The 5,451-nt window shown below is 46.3% G+C and overlaps 1 protein-coding gene across 3 annotated transcripts in view; it reads left to right on the top strand.

Moving 5' to 3' along the window:
• Nucleotides 1-171: 171 nt before the first annotated feature.
• Nucleotides 172-5,451, top strand: part of ASB3 (ankyrin repeat and SOCS box containing 3) — a 122,272-nt gene continuing 116,992 nt past the window's right edge. For all 3 annotated transcript variants that reach the window (XM_055540072.1, XM_055540073.1, XM_055540070.1), the window contains exon 1: nt 172-392. The gene's annotated coding sequence lies outside the window, so the exon portion shown is untranslated. The remainder of the gene's footprint in view (nt 393-5,451) is intronic.

The following is a 5,451-nucleotide window of genomic DNA, read 5'->3' as shown; positions in this document are numbered from 1 at the left end:
CCTCCGCCGCCGAGTTCTCCAGCCGCCGCCACAACCTCCTCGGCCCACAGAGGAGAGGAGGGGGAGGAGGAGGAGGCGGCGGCGGGACTACCAAGCGTCCAGGCAGCCCGGGGCCCAACCGCCGCCACGTCTCCTTCCGGAGAGCCCGGCAACGCCGTCCCCGCCCCCTTGGGCTTCCCACCACCGTTTCCGGGGCCGGTGGTGTATCAACATCCGGGGCCGCTGAACCGTCTGCCTACGGAGGCCTGGACGGCGGTAGCGCTTCTCTTGTTGACCACAACTGCGGTCCGGCGGCGGAGAGCGAACGCAGTGGCTTGCCAGGAGTGGACGCCCAAAGACTGGGCCTTGGGCCAGCCGTTTCCTCGGCGGCGAAGTAGCAGCACGGAGAGCTGGTGAGTCCGGGAGGCGGGCGGCTCTCAGCACAGAGTAGGCGGCGGCTTGGCCCTCATGGAGCAGCCACCGGAGAGCGGGGCTGGTGCAGGTATTCAGATGAGAAAGTTCGAGGTGGCGAAGAGAAGTGAGAAGTGGTGGTGTTTCTGACTACTCTTCCCTCTCGCTGCTCCTGTTTTCCCTTTTCTCCGCACGTAGCGTCTGTACACTTTTATCTTTCCCGCTGGAAGTTTCTCTCCGACTTTTACTGTGGGCCGTGGTCACCTGAGTACTTTCTGCTCCTGACTAACAGAGAGTAGATGGCTAAGTTTCTGCAGCTGTGGGTTCGGGGATACTGAGCCGAGAATACCGGTCGTCCCTCCGTATAAGAATTCTACGCTTCTCCGAGGGTGGCCCAGATGCAGACTCTCCTCTTGGGGAGGGCAGCTAGATTTTCCCTGCGTTTTTACCCGACGTGGGGCTCTCCCTTCATCCCAGAGTTGAAGCGCTGTGTCGCTGTTTTATGTAGGAAGCCGATACGTTTCTTTAGGTAAAGTTCAAGGCCATGTGACCCTAAGGTTATGAATTCACATAAGACTTAGACACCTCTCACCGTATTCAAAATAACACACAAAGTTTTGCATTCTCCCCGTCATTAAAAGAAATGCCATTGTTTTAATCTCTAATATAATGGGTTTGGGTAAACTCCGGGAATTGTTGATGGACCGGGAGGCCTGGCGTGCTGCGGTCCATGGGGTCGCAAATAGTCGGACACGACTGAGCGATTGAACTGAACTGATAATGGGTCATACAGCGTCAAATATAGAGCATTTATCGTTGTCTTTCTGGAGGTGAGAAAAGCTAGACCTTCGTGCTAGATTTGCTAAAGACTGTCGTCCGTCGTGTGTTCTCTCTGCCCCTGCAATTTGCTCCAAGTCAAAAAGCAGGAAGAACATCCTTTTTCTATTTTTTGTTTTGAAAGTTTCCTATTTCTTTTTTAACATAAGGAATCCACGGCATAAAAGAAAATTAATTTTTTTCTAGAATTGAGATGTTGTTCATTGATTTACCTATTGATGTTTAGTGTGTATGTGAACAGTGGGCTTGGTAAATGGCAAATAAATGAATCTCTGTCCTCTGTCTCATGGTATAGCAAGGCAAATTACACAGACAAATAATGGTAGCCTATTATGGTAATGATAAAATAGTTAACACTTACATCACATTCCTTCTGTGCACTCGTTTAAGTACTTTATTATGCTGCTGCTGCTGCTAAGTCGCTTCAATCCTGTCCGACTCTGTGACTCCATAAACGGCAGCCCACCAGGCTCTTCTGTCCCTGGGATTCTCCAGGCAAGAACACTGGAGTGGGTTGCCATTTCCTTCTCCAATGCATGAAAGTGAAAAGTGAAAATGAAGTCGCTCGGTCGTGTCAGACTCTTAGTGACCCCATGGACTGCAGCCTACCAGGCTCCTCCATCCATGAGATTTTCCAGGCAAGAGTACTGGAGTGGGTTGCCATTGCCTTCTCTGACTTTATTATGAGCCAGGTACTATTAGATTATGGGCTTCCCTGGTGGCTCAGTGGTTAAGAACCTGCCTGCCAATGCAGGAGATGAGGGTTCCACCCCTGGGTGGGGAAGATCCAATGGAGAAGGAGACGGCAATCCACTCCAGTGTTCTTGCCTGGAAAATCCCATGGGTGGAGGAGCCTGGTGGCCTACAGTCCATGGGGTCTCAAAGAGTCAGACATGACTGAACGATTAAAACAGCAATAAACTATAGATTATAGAGTAGAGGGATGTTAAATTATATAATAGAGTAGATGTTAGATATAAGGAAGGACAGAAATTGGGTAAGAAAGTCTTGCCAGGAGAAGTGACATTACGATTGGGGTTTTAAGGATTTATAGGAGTTTATCAGGCAGCACCATCCTTCTAGGTGGTCCCTTAGGGCTTTTCAGTGTAGTCAGAGTATAGGGCAGAGTGGAGTCAGAGAAGATTAATGGTGTCTTAGAGCAACAGTTCCAATTAATTCAGTTCAAGATTAATTCCAAATGGATTAGATACTTAAATGAATAACAAAAAGAAAACAATAGGTATTAAGATTGTATATGGGTCTCCTTACTTAATAAAAATTTAGTCAGTTGTCACACACATAAAAAAAGAAAACAATAGGAAAAAATTTAGAGGAATAATTTAGTGATCTTGTTATGTTGGTGGTGGTTTAGTCACTGAGTCGTGTCTGACTCTTGCAACCCCATGGATTGTAGCCTGCCACGCTCCTCTGTCCTCTGTCCATGGGATTTCCCAGGCAAGAATACTGGAGTGGGTTGTCATTTTCTACTCCAGGGGATTTTCCTGTCCCAGGGATTGAAGTCAGGTCTTCTGTATTGCAGGCAGGTTCTTTACGAACTGAGCCACTAGGGAAGCCTGATCTGTAAGAGAGGAAACCCTGAAATCATGGAGGAAAAAAGATGTATTTGACTAAATAGAAATGAAAAGCATTTGTCTACCCAGATTTAGTCTTTGGGACTGTAGTAATGGAAGCTCCAATAACAGCAAAACACTCAAGATAATTTCTGGTAAAGGTCATTGCTGCTTAGAAACTAGGGTTATGTAAAAGAAAATGACTCTGAAATATGCTACTGAGGTAGATGGTCAGACTTGTGTGAGGAAGTGACAGCTGAGTTATGATTTGAAATGAGGAGGAGGAAGCCACACAGTAGTTTCTAGCAGGAAAAGCTTGTGTTGGAGGGATTGAAAGAAGGCTGGTGTTGATGGAGTGAAAGAGGGCACTTTGTAGATGAAGTTTGAGAGGCTGGAAGAGGCCAGCTGGGCACAGATCTGTAAGTAGGAGAGTGATGTGGTCTGATGTACGTTCATGAAGATCATTATGGTTGCTGTGTGGAAAATGGACTGTAGGGGATGTTGTTGGCTGAATTGTGTTCCTCAAAAGGATATGTTGAAGTCTTAACCCCTGGAACCTGCAAGTGTGAACTTACTTGGGAATCGGATCTTTGCAGATGTAAAGTTAAGGTCATACTGAGTGAAAGTGGGCCCCAATACAATGTCTAATGTCTTTATAAGAAGAAGGAAATTTGGACACAGAGAGGATGGAGGCAGAGATTGGAGTGATGTGTCTACAAACCAACTAAAATTTGCCAGCGACCACCAGTAGTTAGGAGAAGGCAGTGGCACCCCACTCCAGTACTCTTGCCTGGAAAATCCCATGGACAGAGGAGCCTGGTAGGCTGTAGTTCATGGGGTCGCTGGGAGTCAGAGATGACTGAGCGACTTCACTTTCACTTTTCACTTTCCTGCATTGGAGAAGGCAATGGCACCCCACTCCAGTACTCTTGCCTGGAAAATCCCATGGACAGAGGAGCCTGGTAGGCTGTAGTTCATGGGGTCGCTGGGAGTCAGAGATGACTGAGCGACTTCACTTGCACTTTTCACTTGCCTGCATTGGAGAAGGAAATGGCAACCCACTCCAGTGTTCTTCCCTGGAGAATCCCAGGGACGGGGGAGCCTGGTGGGCTGCAGTGTATGGGGTCACACAGAGTCGGACACGACTGAAGTGACTTAGCGGCAGCGGCAGCGACCAGTAGTTAGGAAGAGATAGGGACAAATCCTCTCCTAGAGGTTTCAGGGAGATTTTGGCTCTGCTGACACCTCGATTTCAAACTTCTAACTTCTAAAACTGTGAAGCAGTACCTTTCTGTTGTTTTAAGCTACTAGGTCTGTGGTAGTTTGTATGACAGCGCTAGGAAGCTAATGTAGGGGCTAAGTGTGGCGACAGGGAGACCAGTTAGGAAGCTGTGGAAATGGGGAGCAATAGTCTACTTTGGAATGTATTTTTTGAGTAGAACATCTTGAATTTCCTGGTGGATTAGATGTGGCATGTTCTTACAGAGATGAATTAATGATGCTTTGCTGACAAAGGTCCATATAGTCAAAGCTATAGTTTTTCTAGTAGTCATGTACGGATGTGAGAGTTGGACCATAGAGAAGGCTGAGTGCCGAAGAATTGACGCTTTTGAACTGTGGTGCTGGAGTAGACTCTTGAGGGTCCCTTGGACTGCAAGGAGATCAAACCAGTCAATTCTAAATCAACTCTGAATATTCATTGGAAGGACTGATGCTAAAGCTGAAGTGCCAATACTTTGGCCATCTGTTGTGAAGAGCCAGCTCATTGGAAAAGACCCTGATGCTGGGAAGGATAGAGGGCAGGAGGAGAAGGAGATGACAGAGGACAAGATGGTTGGATGGCACCACTGACTCAATGGGCATGAGTTTGAGCAAACTGGGAGACAGTGAAGGACAGGGAAGCCTGGTGTGCTGCAGTCCATGGGGCTGCAAAGGGTCAGATTTGACTGAGCGACTAAACAACTATGTTTTATGAGGAACTGGTGGTGAAGTTTACTGAAACAGGGAAGAAAATAATGTGGACTGATGGGAATCATGTGTTTTGTTTGTTTTACTTTTTATTTTGAAGTGATTTCAGACTTACATAAAATTTATTTGTAAGAATCAAGCCTAGATTCTCCAGTTATTAACATTTTATATATGTGGTTTGCTTGCAATAATAATAATTTTGGAATCAATGGTTCTATTTTGGACATGTCAAGTCTTATTACTTTTTAAAATTTATTTTAATTGGAGTATAATTGATTTACTGGACGTGTTAAGTTTTAGATGTCATCAGTTAGACATCCTAGTAGAGCTAACATGTTGATTAAACCTGAGGCACAGGTGGGGAGGTCAGAGCTGGAGTTATAAATTTTGATGTTATTTGCATGTGCCTGTGTGCTAAGTTGCTTCAGTCTGTCTAACTCTTTGTGACTGTATGGACTGTAGCCCACCAGCCTCCTCTGTCCTTGGAATTTCCCAGGCAAGAATACTGGAGTGGGTTGCCATTGCTTTTTCCTGCTTGACCCAGGGATTGAACATGCATCTCTTTTGTCTCCTGCATTGGCAAGAGGGTTCTTTACCTCTAGCGTCACCTGGGGAGCCCTATATGCACGTAGGTATATTTAAAGCCATAGTGCTGGTTGCAATCCTTGAGGGAAAAGATGAGGAT

This window comes from Bubalus kerabau, chromosome 11 (genome assembly GCF_029407905.1).
Source record: "Bubalus kerabau isolate K-KA32 ecotype Philippines breed swamp buffalo chromosome 11, PCC_UOA_SB_1v2, whole genome shotgun sequence".
In the NCBI taxonomy this organism is placed as follows: domain Eukaryota; kingdom Metazoa; phylum Chordata; class Mammalia; order Artiodactyla; family Bovidae; genus Bubalus; species Bubalus kerabau.
This window is presented reverse-complemented; position numbering and strand designations above follow the sequence as displayed.